Below are 19,772 nucleotides of genomic sequence, written 5' to 3' on the forward strand. Positions count from 1 at the left end.
ATAGAGTATGTCATTCTCGAAGGAAATAGGCACAAGAAGGAGGATGCGCCCAAGACCCGTTAAAAAATGCCACATTAAACATTTTTACATTGGTAGAGTCATGGTGGTGTGAGTTCAGGAAAGCACCTCGCATATTTATAATCCTATTTGGTTGCATGTTACAGTAACCCAACCACAGTGGCTCCACCCAACAGGGCACATTCTTCCCATGTAACAAGAAGCCCGCAGGGAGGTAGTCCAGAGCCAGGCTGGCAGCTTGACAATGACATCCAAGACCAAAGCTCCTTCTGCTTTGGAAGGTGGCAGCTGTAGTCCACATTCCAGACTGGAGGAAGGGAAAAAGGCAAAGGATAAAAGGAGAACGGCCTCTTTACCAGAAAACCATTGTTTTCCCGGAAGTCCCACCGGATGGATTTCTGCTTATAAAACCCTGGCCAGAACTGGGTCTCACGGCCACCTAGGCTCCCAAGGAGGCTGGGAAATTCAGTTTTCAGCTGAGTACTCTGCTATCCTGAACAAAATCAGGGTTCCATTAATCAAGAATAGGAAGAGACAGACAGAGCAGTTTGCCACAGGCTCCAGAGAGTCCAGGGTCCATTCAGCCAGTGAGGAGAAGATGAGTGATATGTTTTGGAAAGCACAGCATGAAAAGTAATGACAAGATCAAAACAGACCAAGGCCAAATCTGCCCCAGACAATGAGGTCAAGCTGACCTTCTGGAGAGAAGAGGATGTTCAGACATGACATGGTACCGCAAGGCAAATGCAAAACTACCAAAGTGCTGTTTTATAATCCTGCAGAGGTGGCTATCTGAGCATTTATTATCCCTCAGGTAAGGATGGCACATGAACCGCCTCTAGAGGACACTTCTGCTGGGGGTTTTACACGTTGCTTCATTTCATCCACATGCGGTCCTATGAGATCAACATGAGAGGAAACGAGAGGGCCAGAGAGATGGGGTGTCTTGCCCAAGGACACACAACTAGTAAGAGGCAGAGATGAACACAAACTGTCATGCTCCCAGGGCTGTGGCCTCTCCACCTTTCCTCTTGCCCAGCTTAACCTCCTGGATGCTGGACACTGAGCAGAGGGGCAAGACTTGGCCTCTGTTCTGCTCAGTCTGGCTACTGAGCCAGAACAAACCTTCAGATCACACCCACCTCTCGCAGACAGCTCTGACTGTCCACGCTCTGACCTTGGCTTCGTCCACAAGAGTCAGCACCTTCCCTTCTGCCTGTCCTGCCGCCAAGCCTCCTGGCTGTGATCTCTGGTTGACACTGCACAAGTTCATGAACTGTGCAAGCTGCCTCTAGTCCTGGCCTTGCCTGGAGCAGCCCACCCCCTACAGATCCTGTAACAAGTTCTTTTCTTTTGTGGGTCTTCACCAAGCCTTATCAGTAATGTCCAAATTGTCCTCTGCAACTAACACCTTCCACTGAGACAGAGGAGAAAAAAAGGGTGAGTTTCCTAATTGGGCACTTATTTAGTAAGAGTACAAATTCCCACTGGCAAATGTAAATGCCATGTTATCAGTCTATGTGTAGGGGTATTTTCTCAGATGCACTAAACGGTTATCCCTTTTCTGTGAATAAAGAGTTCTTGGGCTGAGCCTGTATGAGCTCCAAGAGAAGACCTGCCCAAGTATGCACCCAGAGGCCCCATTCTGTGCCAGGCACAGTGAACCAATCTAGGTGGGAAAGACAGTGGCAATTGACAGAGACCTCAAAGCTGTGAGCTGCACAGGCTGCTTAGCACAGTTGGCCAGGGACAAAGAAGCAGTTAAGGCCTCCTGTGACTGGGTTGAGAGCTCATGCTCCCTGTAGGTCATAGGGAACAGCAAACAGGGCGAGACTGACCAGAGAGACTGGAAACACCAAGGCTATTTCCAGGTCCTCCTGGCTTTCTGGTTCGAGCTGGAATCACAACTTTGAGACTTTTGCCCAGGACACCAGACATCTATCCAAAGGGATGTCCGTTACAGCCTAAGGATGGAAGACCTCTGCCGATATCCAAGTCCAGGACACGATGCCTATTTACTGTGTCCGAGGAAAGGCACACATTCTGGAAACCTACATTTGTGCGGAAGTTCCAATCAACACATCTTTGTGGAGTGTCTACTATGGCACCCAAAACCAAACAGCAATTTGTTCTCAAACTAAAGCAGCATAGAAAACTTCTACATACAGCAAATAACAAATGGTACAGGTTATTTGAATTTTGTAAGATTTTCAAGTAAATTTGCAAGTAAACTTGTTTACATGTTAACATTAATTTTGAATATGAATGGATGCCATGACAATGATTAAAGGAGAGGTTTTTGTAGCTAATGTTGTTTTTTGGCTCTCAATATTTGAAAGAGAAACGTGCCTGGGGTTGAGGGACATGAGATGAGCAGAAGTGAAATATCTGAGTTTATGGCAAGGGAACTTTTCAAATCAAGGGAAATTGCAAAGACAGATGTCTGCATACGACACCAATTGTTTTATCCTTTGGAATTTTAGGGACTCACATATTCCGAATTTGTCTTCACCTTGAACATTGATCACTTCTGTTCTCAGAAGAGCGCAGCATGAATTCATCCCTCACTGGGTAAGTCTCCACTTTGAGCTCAGCACCAGCTTGGCCGCTGAGAGAACAATGGAGATGAAGCTGAAGCTGAAGAGCACGGCACAGGCACTAGTCAAACAGCCTGATTTGAAACCCAGATTCCCCACCTGCTAACTGTGTGACCTTGAAAAAGTTACTTACTCTCTCTGTATCTCAGTTTCCCTATCTGTAACGTGAAGATAATAATAGTACCTACCTGAGGCAGGCAGAATAATGGCCCCCCAAAGATGTCCACGCCCCAATTCCTGGAACCTGTGAACGCTATCTTCCAGGGCAAAGAGACTTTGCAGATAATGATTACGGTTACAGACTTCAAGATTGGGAGATGATCCTGGATTATTCCTAGGGGCCAATCTAATCACGTGAGTCTTAAAGGAGAAGAACCTCTGTCTGTGGTCGGAGTGAGATGAAACAAGAAGAAAAAGAGGAGGAGGAGGAGCAGGAGGAGGAGGAGGGAAGGAAGAGAAAAGAGACTCAAAGTGTAAGAGGGTTGTTGCTGGCTTTGAAGATGGAGGGAGGGAGTCATGAGCCAGGAAAGGTGGGCACCTCTAGAAACTTGCAATAGTTCTCAGCTGACAGCCTACAAATGAAATATGCCAACAACCCAAATGAGCAAGGAAGCAGACTCCTCCCTGAGCTGCTAGAAAGGAACACAGCAGAGAACGCAAACTCAACCACTACGCACCTGGCTGGCCCCAAATCTGTGTTGTTTTAAGCCACTAAATTTACGGTAATTTATGACAACAGCAATAGGAAACTAATACTCCATCTCAAAGAGTTGTGAAAATGATGAGTTTAATCTATAAAAAGCTTAAAACAGGACTTGGCATATAATAAGCACTTAATCACTTAATTTTTTAAATGGTGAGCAAGATAAATACAGTTTGTGTTCTCACAGAACTTCAGTCTTGTGGGTGAGGGGGCTAAAGTATGAAACAAGTAAATATAATAAAATGTGAGAGGGCTGTGGCAGGGGACACACAGGCTAACAGAGGATAGTTGGTGGGGCTTCCTAACTTCACACAGACCGAATAAAGACCTTAAAAGATGCCCACTGCCATGTTCAAGACACCTTCCTCCAATAAGCCAACCAATGGCAACATCTAAGTAGCTCTTATTACCAAGAATATAGGTACTACATCTATCTACACTATGCCAAGTTTTATTAAACCACTAGTCTGATTAAAAGAGAAAACAAGGGGCCAGCCTGGTAGCATAGTGGTTAAGTTCGTGTGCTCTGCTTCAGTGGCCCAGGGTTCATGGGTTTGGATCCTGGGCACAGACCTACACACCACTCATCAACCCATGCTGTGGTAGCGTCCCACACACAAAGTGGAGGAAGGTTGGCACAAATGTTAGCTCAGGAACAATCTTTCTCAAGCAAAAAGAAGAAGGTTGGCAACAGATGTTAGCTCAGGGCCAATCTTCCTCAGCAAATAAATAAATAAAGCTTTCTCTATTTAAAAAAAAAGAGAGAGAGAAAACAAATAATTGATGCCTTTTGGTCAAAACTTTCTGGAAGACATTTTTCAATGAGAAAGGTAAGACTTGCTCGGGTATTTTTCATTTTAAAAATCATGTTTATATTTTACGCATAACTTTTTTTTCCATTTCACTCTATTCACTTCTCAGAGCTGAATGAGTCCAAGTCCTATTCAAATTGCCACCAAAATGTCATCAGAGTCTAAGGTAAGTTGTTTTTGCAGGTTTTAGCCATAACTAAATAAAGGACACCTGCCAAAGGCATCTGGAGCCAGGGCTGGAAATAATGATCTGCATTAATTAACATCCCCAACCCCTCCCTAACGGTAGCAGCACATTCTGGAAGCACAGACAAAAAACCTTGTCTTATATGAAGCCCTGTCCCTGGATTTCTGAAACTCTCAACTCAGTGTCTGAGACACAAATGAGAAGCCCCACAGAGAAAGAACAACAACGTTTTCCTACTGAAAAGAAGACAGAGTCACATTTCTGGACAATCCAAATTTACCTTTAAATGAGCAAAATTTTCTCGTATACTAAATATTTTTAATGTGTTCATTTTCAACTTTCAATGATTGCGAAGTGATGAATTCCCACCCAAACAGCCTCTCGTGCTCCTCGTGACCTTGACATTAGACACCTATCTGGAAATAGGACCCCACCCCTGTTTTCTCATCTGATTGTCCACCCCTGATTGCAGGAGATAAAAGAGACCTATTGCCAGTAATTAAATATGCATGCACTATTTTGTTAAGAGTCCTTAACTCCTTTTTTCCTTTGCTCTTGAAGAAAGAGCACTAAATCACCTCCTCTAGTAAAACGCCCACAAGCAAAGGAAAAAAACCTAACCACTCCTAGGAAAATTTTCTGGGTCTTGTGAAGTTACCAGCACCTTTTAATTACTTCTAAATGTTTCACGACCAGTTGTTAAATGTAAGAGAAACAAGAATTAGATTAGCACATTACAACAAGAGGATCATAAGCCTCGGCTAGAGTCTAACATTTCAAACAAGATGAGCACATGGGAAGACGGGAAGATGCCTTTGAACCATGACTACAGGGGCAGGAAACCAACTTATCCCGGGAGAACAAATACCAAGCACGTTACTTCTGTTTCCAATAACTGAGCGGGCCAGGTTGTTGTCACTGTCACCTGTTTTATCGATAAAGAAACTGAGGCTGGTCACACAGGAGCACCCAGGAAATGATGGAAGAACCACAGGATGAATTGACTGCATCCTCCCGCACACCTGCTCCACCAACAGTTTACGGAAACAACTCACAAAATGGGAACGTCATGGAACATTAATTTAAAATAGAATATTCTCCAAATGCCTGGAAGTTTCCAATAAAATGCTACAACAGATATTTTATAAGAGTTTCAGGAAACCATGACCCTCTGGGTATTTCCAAAATGAGAAGGAAATGGGAAAATATCTGCAAACATAATAAAGAAGTGTTGGAAAAGTCACTTACCCACTGAACGAAGTCGGTCATAACTTATGCCAGAAGAAACTGTTAATACAGAGATTTTTTAAATAGGATAATTTCTTGGAGAATGAACAGACTTTTCAAAATGGACTAGAAAATATGCTGTAAAAGCACATGTTGCCTCAGTGATGCATGTGACAGTTGCCTGAGGCTCCCAGAAGGGCAGAGTGACCTCTGGCGGGGGTGACAGAAGGACAAGAGGGCACATTTATTGAGCAGTTGCAGGATAGTAACTTCAGTATGTTATCTCCACTCTGCCTCACCACCTGAGGAAAGTGCCACAGTGTTGATTATTCTACAGGTGAGGAACCAAGGCTCAGAAACTTACCAGGGCCCCCCAAGTGGTGGGTTGACACCAGAACCCAGGTTTGTCTGAGCCCCGAGTCAAACCCAGCCCACAGGGAAAGCTGCGATGAGGCAGCGCCAGTGAACAGGCTGAAAGATGAGTATCCGTTCACCGGGGGGGGGGGTGTGGTATGGGTGGGGGCGGCCAAGTGATGGAGGTGTGACAGACCCAGGTGCTGGCAGGGGAGCTGGAAGCTGTGGCCACAGGAGCCAAGGAGGCTCGGAAGAGGACACACCAGGCAGGGGAAGGCTGCTCCCAGGGCCACCTGCTGTCCCCTCTGAGGGCATGGGGCAGGCTGGGGCTCACCATGTCCGTCCATAACCCATGAGTGAAGAGCTCCACCGACCTCCTTACTATCCATTCAAGCAAATTCTCCCAACTATGCTGACATCACTCCTAAAAGATCTGCTCCCAGAAAAAAGGGGACTTGATCATATCCTCTCAGTCCCACAGACAGTCAATTCGGAACTATGGAGCCAACACAAAACCTGAGATGAAGCCAAGCATCTCCTATCAGTGAATGGGCCACCCAGTCACCACACTGCCACCCCTCTTTGGGCCTCCCAGATGTGAAAAGCTGAGGAAGTGATTTGGCGAGGTCCTTAGGTCCAGCTGGGAAGGAGGGTGAAGTCCCATGGATCTGAGGCATTATTGGTAATTAAAGTGCCCACGTCTGTCCCAAAAACGAGCTTCTCAGCAGGGTGACATGAACCACAAATCAAATACAAGGTGGCTTACCACCTTGGGAGAAACAGAACAAGCCCACCAGCCTGAAGAAGCCCCCACCTCTATGCTTCTGCCTCTGCTGTCCCCCTCCCCCACGAACACCCTTCTATATCACCGTCAAAGTCTTACGCACATTTGAAGTCAAGAAAGTAACCTTTATGGGTGGAGTTGTGCACCCCCCAAATTTGTATGTTGAAGTCCTAAGCCCCAGTACCTCAGAATGTGACCTTATTTGGAAATAAGGTCATTGCAGATGTAATTAGATAAGATGAGGTCATACTGGAGTAGGGTGGGGCCCTAACCTGATATGACTGGTGTCCTTATAAAAGGGGGAAATTTGGACACAGACACACACACAGGGAGAACGCCATGTGAAGACCGGAGTTACGCTGTCATGAGGCAAGGAAGGACCAGAAGCCAGGAGAGGGGCCTGGAACAGTTCCTTCCCTGGTGCCCCAGAGGGAGCAGTGCCCTGCTGCCACCTTGATCTCGGACTCCAGCCTCCAGAACTGTGAGATAATACACTTCTGTGGTTTAAGCTACTCAGTTTGTGGTGTCCCTGTTACGGCAGCCCAAGGAAACTAATACAACGACTGTCTCAGTCTGTTCACGATCCTACGACAAAATACCATAGACTGGGCAACTTCTAAACAACAAAGCTATCTTTCTCAGTCCTGGAGGCTGGAAGTCATGGATCAGGGTGCCAGCATGGCCGGGTTCTGGCGAGAGCCCCCTTCTAGGCTGCAGATAGCTGTCTTCTCACTGTCTGCCAGGAGGACAGCCAGGAGGGGCGAGGGAGCTCTCGGGTCTCCTTTTTAAGGGCACTAACGCCATTCCTGAGAGCTCCACCCTCGTGACCTCAGCACCTCCGGAAGGCCCCACCTCCCAGCACCACCACATTGGGGGTTAGGTTTCAATATATGCATTAAGGGAGGACGTGAACATTCAGTCTCTAGCAGGGCCTTAAACCTCATCCTCCCCAAGAAGACTTTTCAAATTCTATTGACCAAGTTCCCCCCAGAAAAGGGGGTTTGCTGCCCTACCCTTTGTTATAGAAGCCCCCTTTCAAACAAGAGACTCTGCATCCTCTGCAGAGCAGGGAGGAGGAACTTGCATGGAATGACTTGAATGGAGGATTTGGGCCAAATCCCTCTATTATAAGTTTGAACCCAAGAGATGCAGAGGGGAGCAGAGTGGAAAGAAGCAGGCACGCGGCTTGCTGCCAAGTCATGCTGGTGGCAGGGCACAGGATAAAGTCCCCAGGCTCCTACAGCAAGGACCCAGAGCAGCCTTCAACCCTGACACGCCTCAGCCTGGGTGTGGGCCAGCCCCATGACAGAGGCTGCCCTGAAGAATGTGGCCCCTCTCATGCCCCTCACAGCAAAATCCTTCACCCTGCTGACTTCAGGGGCATCTCTGTTCCTTGATAGCAAATGAGGCAAAAGGAAAACACCTGGTCTCTCACAGGTATCTCCAGGGAGCACCTGCAGTTGTCTTGCCAGCCAACCGGCAAGCCCGGAAGAATCAAGACCACGTGTAATTCATCAGTCCATTTCCAAGGCAGCTGACAAAGAGCTTGGAACGCCAAACGGTGTTGAAAAGTCGTCTCAGCATAGTCCCGCAGAGTGGGCACCACCAAGCTGCCATCAGTGGCACATACAAACACCTATGAGACACGCCCTGAGATGTGCTCTGCAGTAGGGTCAGCTCTGCCCAGGGAAGGAAAGGTACCAGCCATTGCACTGGGGTAGTAGCCGTACCCCCACAACATAGCAAGGAGACAAGATCAACACATGTGGTCTTGGGGAACAAGACCAGAAAGTAAATAGTTTAATGCTAAAATGGGAGGAATAGATTAGGTACTATTGGAATTTATAGAAAATGGACAGCAACAAGAGTTAGCAAATTCTGGAAGGCTGAGCTCCAGCATCTTGACGCTTCCCCTGAGTGGCCCCTAACTTCCAATCAGTAAGCATGCCCTTGGAAGGTCTTCTTTCATAATCTTTCTGGCTCACACGCTTCCTATCTAAGAACTTGTTCCAAATGGCCAACCTCAGTCTACCTTCCAATCAAGCCCATTTCTCGTTTTAAATTTGGACCCTAAAAGATACGTGATCCATTCATTCATTCAACAAATTCACCTGGAGCCTTCTGTGTGCCAAGCACTGTATTAGGCATACTGTCTGCGCTTGAAGAACTCCAACCCTAGTGGAATACACAGTAAAAGCAGCACAAGAATGAATAACGCTAAGGAAAGGTATCAACCCAGCTGGGAGGGAGCAGGTCACACAGGCAGCCTCAAAGAGCTGGTGCCTGGGTTAGGGAGGAAGGAGCCGATGGCACGATGCAGGAGCAACACATCCAGGCAGAGTGAGAGCACAGAACAGACGGGTGCTGCAGGAAGGAACGGGAGGGTGGGCCAGGGAGCAGGAAGGAGGAGGGACCAGCCTGGCCATGGGGGTGGGGGGCTTCAGGACATGAACCCTTGCCCTACATCCAGGGAACCCTGGACCACTGCACACACCAGAGAACCTTCCAGGCACATCAATGGAGAAGGAAGCTGAAAAAATAAGTAGGGCCAGATCGCAAAAGTCCTGGCTGAGGAACTTGGACTTGACCCAACAGGTGATGTTGGAAAAAGCCCTGAGTTCTGTTCCTGGAATTCCCAGGTAGAAGGGCTTCCAAAAGCAATGCTCCAGCCTTGTGGCCCTCACCACACTACACAGGCGATGGCAGCCACTGCTCTTTCCCCCGAGAGGCAGAACTAATCCAGGAAAAGCCTATTAGCACTGGTGACTTTGTGCCTTCCCTCCTTGTGTGAGGCAGCTTCATAGGTAACATCAATGGGAAACTTTCCTTTAGATGGACCGCCCCCCCGGCAAGGTCTAGCCTGGGCAGGGGGGTGGGGTGGGGTGGGCAGGGAGAATTAGGCAGGTCATCTGGCCCTCACACCTTCACCACACATCCTTAGCAGACATGAAGGTGAGATTCTGGTCTCCTTCTGACTCCTCCATCTCCTGCAGCTGGAACTTGGGGAAGCAGACGAGGAGAGTGCCTTATCAGCCCCAATGGGAAATCACAGCAGGCGAAGCCCATGAGTGATGCAACTAGACTTGTGTTTTGGAAGGCACACAAGCATGTGGTGGTGGGAATGTGACCCACCTTGGAGACCTGCCAGGAGCCCGTTATAACAGTCCCGGGAGGAGAAGCCAAGGACCTGTGCCAGAGCAGTCACAGGGAGAGAAAGAAGAGAAGAGATCCTCCCACAAAACACACGCACAGTGGATTACAGGGAAATCTATAGCACTTGGTGATCACCTGGTCGTGGAGGCAAGGAAAGATGCCCAAGTTTAACTGGGTGGAGTCAAAGCATTCGGGAGAAGGTGGAGTAGGGAGAAGATGATGAGTTCATTCTGGACTTGATGTGTTTGGGGAGACCCCCAGCAGGCAATGGGACATCCAAGTCCGAAACACGAGGTGTGAGAGACAGACAGCACCTTTTCCTGTCACTCAAATGAAATCCACTCTGTCCTGAAAGATAGGCCATCTCCACATTTCCACTTTAAATGCCCAGATTACAGATTTGCCAAGACAGTTTGAAAATAATAGAACACTGAGCTCTAATGAGGTTTCTTTGGGATTGTGTTCCAAAGCATGCCCAATGGGCTGTCTTTATGCTAAATGGGCCTCTTTAAGCATCTCTGCACGGGCCTCTCCATCACAAAGGCTAGAGAAGGTGAATGAATTAACTCTGTCCCTCAGGAGGCTGAAGTGTTGCACAAAATGCCAGCAGGCTGAGTCAAGAATAATGTCAAAGGATTTAGCCTGTGCTTTCAGATAAATGTGCTGTCACCTCCTGTTCCCAGAGGAGAGGGCTGATGAATGATCACTCTGCCCAGAAAACATCTGCTCTGTCCTTTTAGGCAGCATTCTTCTCTAAGAGACACAGGAGGGGACAGTGATGTGGCCACCTTGAAGATGCCAGGTCAGTGCCCCGTGCCCTCCCCTCCACACGCAGGCTCCTATGGAGAGCCTTCTGTCTCAAAGGGCTTCCAGCAGAGGAGCGAGCCAGATGGGGCCAGCAAAAACCTCAGAGACGCCGAGATACAAGGGAAGCGGGACAGAGAGCGAGAGGTTGCCTCAGTCATGTCTACATCATTTAAGACAAAGAAACAACCTAATATCTTCTTGGAGAATCCCAGGCTTGCGGATAATTATGTCTTCATTCAGTCATTTTTTTCTACTTACCACATTGTCCTCTCATTACCTCTAGACTCTGAGCTCTTTGAGAGCATCGCCTGTATCTGACTCAATCTCTGATACCTCAGTGCTACCTCAGCAACTGGCCATAATATCAAGCACACTCTTCTGTTCATAGAACACCTAATGAAGGATTGAGTAAATGAGCAGATGGGCAGATGGATGGATGTGTGGTTGGGTGGGTGAATGGATGGATGGATAAGTGGATAAAAGGGTAGATGGATGGATAGGCAGATGGATGAACGGATGGATGTGTGGGAGGATGGATGGGTGAATGGGTGGGTGAATGCATGGATGGATAAGTCAAAAGATTGGGTGGATGGATGGATGTGTGGATAGATGAGCGGATGTACGGATGGTGGAGAAATGGATGCATGGATGGTTGGATGGATAGATGGTTGGGAAGATAAATGGGTGGATTCAGCAGACAGCTCTTAAGCACCTACTATGTGCCAAGCACAGTGCTAGGCTCTAGGGATAGAGAGATGCATAGCATCTGCTCTCAACTTCAGAGGAACTCACAATCTAATAGGGCAAAATGCCACATTACTAAATCAATACATGACAAGAGCTATACCAAAGGGAAGGGAGCAATGGTCTCAACACAGAGAGAGGTTGTACAATTGAGTCATGAAAGATGCACAGGAGTCTCTTGATCACTGGATTCAGCACATGATTTCCCAAACCTTCAGTGGCATTCCTTTGGCCCAGCCAAAATCTCCAAAGAGTTAATTCCATTTCTTTCCTTCTAATGAGCCTTCTGCAATCGATACCCCACCCCTTCCTTGACAAGCATTGCTGTGAGCCAACACCGTCCCCAAAAAGCAGTTAAATAGCACATGCATCTGAAGACACAACACTAACATTTGATAACAGAAATATGGAGGCGGTATGGTGGTGGATGTTAGCAAATGGGTGTAGGGTTTGGAGTCAGTCTCCAGCTGATGAATTCCAACTTCAACAACGCAGCAACTAAGTTGGGGAAAAAACATTTTCCCTAAGTTTCAGTTTTCCCATATGCAAAATAGGTAACTTGGTAATACCTGTAGGACAGGATTGTCTAAAGGATTAAATGAGAACTGTATGTAAACAAGCCTAGCACAGTATCTGACACACACACCTTTGGCCTCAATGTTAACTGCTTGTGGTCTACTCCGTGGGATTTGGAGGCACCATTCACTTTCCATTGTCTTTTGTTGTACAGATCCAACTCTATACCATCTGGCCCAGGCTCCCAATCAAAGATATTCCTTCTCCACTCATCCCCACCCATTCCACACAGATCCAGCTCCTATTCTGTTTGAGAGAGGAGATTCTTCTGCCCCTGTCTAGTATGTGAGCTCCTAAGGGGAGATACCAGGACCTGTCCAGCTCCACAGCCCCTGAGCCCAGTACAGTACCTGGCACAGGCTATTATTCAGAAAACATCAGCTGAATGAAACCACAAATTATGCTGGTGCCGCCAGGCTCACTACAGCTGCCGTGAGCGCAGCCAGGATGCCCAGTCAACATCTCACTCTCAGAACCAAGAAAGGCCAGGCCTGGAAAAGCACTTCATAAAAACTGGCTACTAAGTAAGTGTGAATTATTACAAGGAAGCCACTGTTCTTATTCTTTTAAAGCAAGACTAAGAACCCTCAATTAACTAGAATGATCAGGAAATGGGATGTTCCCGTTAATTTAAGTTTCTGGTGAATCATAATAAACCTCCAACCCAGGGCTACAGAAGCTCAGAAAAGGGAGAAAATTCTATCAGCTAAGGAGATCAGGGAAGGCTTCCTGAAAGAAGTGGCCTTGATGGATGACCAAGAGGTTCCCTAATAAGCCCAGTACTGTGCTAGAGACTCAGAGAGTCCAACATGAGGCGAGGATCTTGAACGTTGCTCCCAGACAAATTAATTACAACAGCCCTGAGCTGCTTAAAACTCCCTTCCCTGAGAAGCTCAGATTGAAATCCCTCAAGGATGACATAGCAGCCCTTACTCTTCCCACACTGAGACCAAGTTAAAGACGCCCTCCCCTATCCGGCAGGGAGATGAACTGTGGATCCCTAACAGACCCCCAAGACAGGTGAGAAAAATGTCCTTCCTTGGGAAAATAAAGAGAGCACACTTGATTAATCTGCAGAGCTTTCTGGAACCACGCCCTGCCCAGTTACACAGTCCCGTTTATGAATAACAAACAGGAAGACAATCAGATCCAATTAAGCCTATTGTTTCTAAACTTGTCATTTCAGCTCAAGGACACAGAAGCGCCGACTTGATCAAATTCTCCACTCCCAGGGCGACGACCTGAGGAAACGATCCACAGCCGCCCTCCACAGTTCCTGGGTTCCTGTGCTGAGCTGCTCCAGCAACTGAAGGAGGGTCATTTTGACCTGATTATCTTTGTCCATAAAACTTAAATCACATTCACTTAAGTAAAATATAGAACTAGCTGAGCTGTGTAAAATGACTCATGTCGTTGAGAAGAGGCATTTCTTTCATCTCTTTCTTGAGAGGACCCCCAGATCCAGCATCGGGTCACGGTGCACCCGCCATGCGCCAGGCACAGCTTTGTTTCCTATGAGCCTTCGGACAGCCTTGTGAGGTAGGAGGTCTGCTCGTCACGTGGGGAAAGAGGCTCCGGGGCTGAGGCCCTTGCTCCCATGACAGCTGATGGAGCAGACATCCCAATCAGGATCCTGCCTCCAACCTCTCGGCACTTCCCCCTCCACACTCCTCAGCCCTAGACGCTCCAGGTGAACTTAGGCCTGGAGCCTTAGGGAACATGCCAATCTCCCCTTGCCCTGATGTTGCCACGAAAATCCTGGCAGCAGTCACACCTCTTCAGTGCACTACTAAACACCCGGGGCACGGTACACAGTAAGCACTCAATAAATATTATTGAACAAATTAATTTGTATTAATAGGAAAAGAGTTGCTTCTGCGATTTTTTTAAGTTTTCTACTTCAGCTCCATAAAAGGAACAATTTCTTTCTGTAAGTTGTACTAAATTAAATGGTGGTTCTAAGACATGAGCTCCTCCATGGGAGTCAGTGGGCAATGGAGCACCTGGGGGAAGGGCCACACCATGCGCCAGAAGGTTATCTGTCACAGCAGTTGCAAAGCACAGTGCTGTGAGCCACTTTAGGTAGAAAAAAAAGTGGGGAGAACGAATATAAAAAGTATGAAAATTTAATTCTGATCCATAGAAACTTAGTACTTGTACCCCTCCCAAAACTTCCGTTAATGAAAATAAAAGAATTTAAAGGCTGCTTTGCTAGAGGTGTCAGTGGCACAGAATTGTGAATGTACTAAATGCCACTAAAATTTTCACTTTAAAATGGTTGATTTTACATTATATAAACTTCATTTCAATTAAAAAGAAGAAAAGCCTTTGCGTTTCTGGCACTGTTTAGGAATATAACTCCATTGCCTTGTGCCATGGAAATTCCATCAGCTGCAGGCTAGAAATCACCCGGTAACACAGAGCAAGTGAGAATGAACCAAGATTTTTTTTTGAGGAACACAAACGGCAAAGTGATGGGCAGGGACAGTCCTCACTGACAGTTCCAGTGGCCACGTCCACGGAGGTCCTCACTATGGACCAGGCGCTGGGCCACGTACCTGGGGTGTATTATCTCATTTAATCCCCACCACAACCCTAAGAGCTGGGACTATTGTTATTACCCCGGCTCACAGCCAAGAATACTTATCAAGAAACTCAGTGCAGCTGTGAGGAGTGTGTCTAAGGCCAGACATGGAACTACCGTTTAATTAGGAATGGTCCCTGTTCCCAAGAAGCTTGGAGTCTCGGGGTGGAAGGGAGCAGATGAGTCAATGGATAAGCAGGAGGAAGCACAGGGTGGAGAGCATTAGGGACGGGGGTGGCCCCAAGAAGCAAGCGTTGCTCCCCGGTGTAAAACCTTCAGCCGCTCCCCACCCCCATCTGCGTCGCCTTCAGATTTCATTTCTGATTCCCTGTCAGGGGGGTAGCCAGGTTCTCCAGAATCTAGGTCCTCTCGCCTTCTCCACTCCGCCCCTAATTTGCCCTGGTTCTAGCCGACCTTGCCCTGAGTTCCCACTCCTACCTCACCTCCACGCCTTTGCCCAAGCTTTTCCCTCCACCTAGAAGGCCATCCCTGCCTGTGCTCAGTCCCTCGTTGAATTTCAGGGATGTGGAGCCAACGTGCCTGGGTTGAATTCCTAGTTCTGCCTTTACTGGTTATGTCATCTTGGGGAAAACAACTTCTCTGAGCCTCAGCTCAGATGGAGATGATGGTGTAACACAATGTTTGATGGACAGTGGAGAGAGTGACCTTCTGCTGCCCCTTCATCAAAGTCTGGCTCCCCAAGGCCATTGGCCAGGGAAAAGCTCTGTTCTCAAAGAGACTGCTGGGAGGAGGTGAGCCCCCCCACCCTGCACCTGGGCCTCGCCAAGCCTGGCCTGCAGGAGCCCAGGTGAAGAGCTCCCGTTGGCCAGAGGTAGGCAATTTGAGCACCAAGATGTATAATTACTTCACTGGATTGAGCACACTAAATATGTTAAAAAGCCATATGTTCATAACAATACCAAAAAAATAAACCACTCATTGGTTGGCCTCAGAGAATGCTGGGGAACCAACTCATTTTTCTGAAAACTAGTGGATAAATTAGAGAAAGAGCCTTTCCTGTATGAACTGTATTTTAGGGGACCCAAATCGTTGATGATGAAAAGGCCTTTACTAAAGAATTCCAACAAACAAACCAAGAAGGGATTATAAATTAGGATGTCATCATTTTGCAACCTCTAATGAAATTAGTGCCTGTCTTGGCAGTGACTGTCAGTTGTGGCCAAATGCAATGCTGAAAGGCTGATGGAGAATTTTTAAAGGGACAGATGAAGCTGACAATCGCTGAACCCACTGGCTGATCCGAATATCACAAAGGGGAACGACCAGACAGTGTGCCTCCCAGTATGATGCACTGTGGGGTACACATCATCACTCAGACATCTCTGGGCAAATATTAAACCTGAATCTGATCAAGCCTCTACATTAAACTACCAATTTACTGAATATACAGGGATAGAGGTATGTATTCACCAACAGCACAGGGAGGCAATCAACAAGATCCAGAAAGTAGGGGAATGGCAAGAGACCAATGACCTGGTGTTTTCAACAAATAAATGGCAATAAAAAAAAAAAGGAAAACTGATCAAAGAGGTCAGTTACAGCTCAAAAAACCCCTAAGAGACTTATTAAAATGCAAGACACGGACCTTGTTTGGATCCTGATTGCAACAAACCAAAAAACCACAAAAACACGTTAATGAAACATCAGGGGAAACTGAACACTAACTGGATATCTGGGATAATAAGAATTACTGTTAATTTTTTATTTAGGTGTGAAAATGGTTTCTCAAAAAGAGAATACCTTTAGAGATGCACACAAAAGTATTCTGGATGAAATGACATATCTGGCATTTGCTTTAAAATAATCCAGCAGGGTCAAGAAAACTGTTTGCTGGGGGGTCAGGTTATAGAAAAAACAAAATTGTCTATGTGTTGCTAACTTTTTAAGGTGGGGAATGCATACATGGGGCCTCATTATAATATCCCCTTTTCTTTTGTGTCTGTTTAAAATTTTCCATAATAAGGGGCCCGCCCAGTGGCATAGTAGTTAAGTTCTTGTGTTCTGCTTCGGCAGCCCGGGGTTCACAGGTTTGGATCCCAGGAGCGGACCTATGCACTGCTCATAAAACCATGCTGTAGCAGCCTCCCTTATACAAAACAGAGGAAGATGGGCACCAATGTTAGCTCAGGGCCAATCTTCCTCACACACACACACACACACACACACACACACACACAATTCTGTAATAAAAGATGTTAAAGGAGAAAAAGCAGAGTTGGCCCTGGAACCTTTGGACATGGAGGGAAATGGTAATTTCTGGCCAAGAAACGGTAAAAGGAAAAAGTTCGGATTCATCTTTCGGGCAGAGAGTCTGTATGTCCCAGAAGACAACCTCAAAGGACATTTTGGGTAGGCAATGGTAAGTGGAGATTCTACCCTGGCCAACAACTATTTGAAGTGGTGTGGACCTAGAAAAGAATGGTCCTCAACGGGGTTGAAGCCAAATCTCTATCATTTATGTTGGCTTTAAAAGGATGTTTTGTTTTATTTTGTTTTGTTTTCTTTCGCTCTAAATACGGGTTTAGACTATACTGCCCTGGAAAACGTCCTGGAAATGTTTGTTCCTTGGGAGGATTGTGTGTGTTCTTGTTCAGGCAGCGACCCACATAAAAGTAGGAGCGGCAATCCCAAGATGTCAGGATGGACGTGAAACAAACCCTCCCCGTGCTCAGTGAAGGACAGCGGACAGCGGGACAACAAGAGCCCGTTCTGTCCACCAGCCTGGAGGGTGCTGCTGCAGGTTGGAAAATGAAGACTCTGGGAAACGTTCCAATGCCACACTCCTGTGTCCTGGGTGACAGGATGGGGAGGGATGGCTGTAGGGCAAAGCCAGCCCTGGTTGTAAGAGAGGGGTTTTCTTCCCAAAGGAAACAGAAATTCCACTGCCAAGAATCTCTGGAGAAGGAAGATCTAGGGACGGAAAGGGGCCTAGGAGAGCAGGCCTGGGACAGAGGTCTGGGGCCAGTGGGGCGAGCCTGGAGGAGCCCGCGTGTTCTCTCTCTTCCCCACTTTCTTTCTCATTCTGTCATCCCCCCACACGCCCCCCTCTCCTGTCTGTCTGTCTGTCTCTCCCACCCCACCCTCACCCTTGCTAGAGGAGATGAGAGCAGACCTCCACCACTGGAGAAATGGGCTAGAAGCTGCCTAGGAGCCACTTAAAACAGTCATATCTGGTATACGGTTTTATGTTTTCTAGGCTATAATTCCCTCATGGGAGCATATCTTCAATACATTATTGTAAAGCAATACAGCCCAGGTTTGGATGAGTTAATGGAATCAGAGAAGGGCCAGAATCCCCCCTTAGAATAATCCATGAAAGGAGGAAACAGTTTTTTTTCCCCACCCACTCCAAGGCCAGCGTGATGACAGCGGCAATAGCTCATGAGTTCCTCGGTCTCAGGACTCCAGCCCAGAGCGGGGGCAGCAGAACAGGTCGGTGGGGACCACTGCTGATGCAGGCACCACCCGACCCTCAAAGGGGAGGAGGGACTCTTCTGAGAAGCAGGAGGCCAGTGCCTGCATACGTGGGAGCTCCCTACCAGGGGACTCCTGTGTCAGTAATAGCAATGACCACTTCACAGAACTGCACATTCTGGGCCAGTTCTTTGAAACAGTAAAATACGGTATACATGTTCGCTATTATTGTTTCTTATTCTTTTTTCTTTTTTTCTTTTTGCTTGAGGAAGATTAGCCTGGAGCTAACATCTGTGTCAATCTTCCTCCACTTTATATGTGGGTCGCTGAAAAAGAATGGCTGACAATTGGTGTAGGTCTGCACCCAGGATCCGAACCCACAAACCTGTGCCGCTGAAGCGGAACACGCCAAGCTTAACCACTGCGCCACAGGGCCGGCCCCACTATTATTGTTTCTTGATACCAAATATAAAGCACCTGATCTCGTGCCTAAGAACAGAACAGCCTGTCACCAGAGGGTCAGTTTTGTTGCTATTATCATGATGATGATGATGACTTTGTTGTCGTTGTTACTATGGACTCATCATGAGGAAATGTCAACACTTATTACATTACCTACTCAGCAAAACCAGTATATTGAAAAAAAAGTTTGTATCTTTTCTTGGTTAAGTGAGTTATTAATTCTTGTGCAATTTTGTATCAAAATCAGCATACTCTTTGATTCATGCAAAACTTAAAAGGGACATAACTACTTTGCAATTTAAGGTGCTGGCCACTGTGGTGAATCTCTGATCCTGAAAGGTCCGGAAATCAGTGTTGTGTCCGCAGCACCTTCCGCCACAGCACACTGCAGGGTGTCTGGACTATCAGAACACTGGTGGGTCCCACAGCTCTGGAACGGACGGGGCCTCAGGAGCCCTGGGTCCGAACCTGCTGCCCACACTTGATGTTCTTGAGCCAGTTACTTAACCTCCCCAGGCTTCCATCACCTCATCCATGAAACAGGGTGTATAAGTCCTTGCTGCAAGGTTTTTGTTAGGAGTAGAGACAGTGAGTGTGGAGTGCTCAGCGCTACGCCTGGTGCACATGGAGAACCAAACGCCCAGGAGCTGGAAGCGGGGCAGCGGCAGCAGCTGCAGGGCTGGTCTCCTCCTCGTTCTACCTGCTCTGTCTCAACCTGCTCAGCTGAGAACAGACACCTGCCCTGAGATGACATCTTCATAACCACCCAGTCCAGCTGCCTCATGCGTATGGGAAAGTGAGACCCCAGAGGCTCCATCATTGGCAACCCTATCTATAAAGCTAAACTGGAGATAGTCAGTTACTATGTAGTTTTAGAAAAAACATTTTGACTTTCAAATGCAGCTCCCTGCATCGGGAACGTCCTTTCCTCCTCACACGTCCCAATACTACATCCCTTTAAAGGATTAACTCAGAGGCCCTTCCTCCACGACACTGAGACATTGCCACCCAGAAGGCCTCTTTCTCTCCCTGCATTTCCATAGTACCTTCATGGCATTTTACCCCCCTCTACTGCCAACGAAGCTGCAAGCCCCAGGCCTTGTTCTTTCTTTCTCCCCAGCACACATCACAACACTTAAGCATAATAAACTTTCGATAAATGAACAAAGGAGAGAGAGAACTATACAATTATTTCCACCTACTTCGGGGAAAGCCACCTCTAATTCCTAACCAACTGCAAAGGCATCTGCTCTAACGGAAAAATAATAATAAACACCAACTAAACCCCTAGTGTTCTCCGTTTGCCACAGTAGGTCTCTCATCACCTAA

At 47.2% G+C, this 19,772-nt stretch overlaps 1 protein-coding gene across 5 annotated transcripts in view; it reads right to left on the minus strand.

Annotated features, from left to right (window-relative positions):
* Positions 1–19,772, minus strand: part of GREB1 (growth regulating estrogen receptor binding 1) — a 141,125-nt gene that overhangs the window by 101,284 nt on the left and 20,069 nt on the right. The window contains exon 1 of one of the 5 annotated variants that reach the window (XM_070512592.1): positions 2,804–2,824. The exons of the other annotated variants lie outside the window; for them this stretch is intronic. The gene's annotated coding sequence lies outside the window, so the exon portion shown is untranslated. Of the gene's footprint in view, positions 1–2,803; positions 2,825–19,772 lie in introns of those variants that run through there. 5 annotated transcript variants of the gene reach the window in all.

The sequence above is a fragment of the Equus asinus genome, chromosome 6 (assembly GCF_041296235.1).
Source record: "Equus asinus isolate D_3611 breed Donkey chromosome 6, EquAss-T2T_v2, whole genome shotgun sequence".
Taxonomy (NCBI): domain Eukaryota; kingdom Metazoa; phylum Chordata; class Mammalia; order Perissodactyla; family Equidae; genus Equus; species Equus asinus.